Source organism: Ursus americanus, chromosome 36, assembly GCF_024610735.1.
Source record: "Ursus americanus isolate L20-20 chromosome 36, mUrsAme1.1.p, whole genome shotgun sequence".
Lineage (NCBI taxonomy): Eukaryota > Metazoa > Chordata > Mammalia > Carnivora > Ursidae > Ursus > Ursus americanus.
Window position 1 is genome coordinate 15,523,447 of NC_142162.1, and position 363 is coordinate 15,523,809.

The 363-nt window shown below is 48.8% G+C and overlaps 1 protein-coding gene and 1 long non-coding RNA gene across 4 annotated transcripts in view; both read right to left on the reverse strand.

Moving 5' to 3' along the window:
• The window catches only part of RORA (RAR related orphan receptor A), a 1,262,587-nt gene that overhangs the window by 560,824 nt on the left and 701,400 nt on the right, over window positions 1-363 (reverse strand). The gene's annotated exons all lie outside the window — the stretch shown is intronic.
• LOC148107039 (uncharacterized) overlaps window positions 1-363 on the reverse strand; it is a 75,424-nt gene that overhangs the window by 20,337 nt on the left and 54,724 nt on the right. The window lies entirely within an intron of this gene.

A 363-nucleotide genomic window follows, 5' to 3' on the forward strand; every position in this document is an offset into this window, starting at 1 on the left:
CAAGTCTTGTGATGCACACAGTGACTGAGATCCTTACCACCGTTCGCCATGGCCCAGGGCCGTGCCTCTCACCTGTGGGGCTTGGGCACAGAAGCAAGCCTCACGCTGAAAAACCTGGCAGGGCATGGTATGGCATTCACTGAAAAGACCCAGCCTTTCCCCCTAAGGTTAAAGAATCAAGGGATATCCATTCCTAGGGTGACTACTGTTTTAGGTGAATGAACAAAAATACAGAGATTTCCACAGATTCCAAGGAGATCTCAGAATACTGAGAATTCTTGCCCCCAAGAAAGACCTACAGATTGATGAGTCAGGGATTCACCCTCCAGGGACAGGAAGGAAGATCTAGACCATTAAACTGAC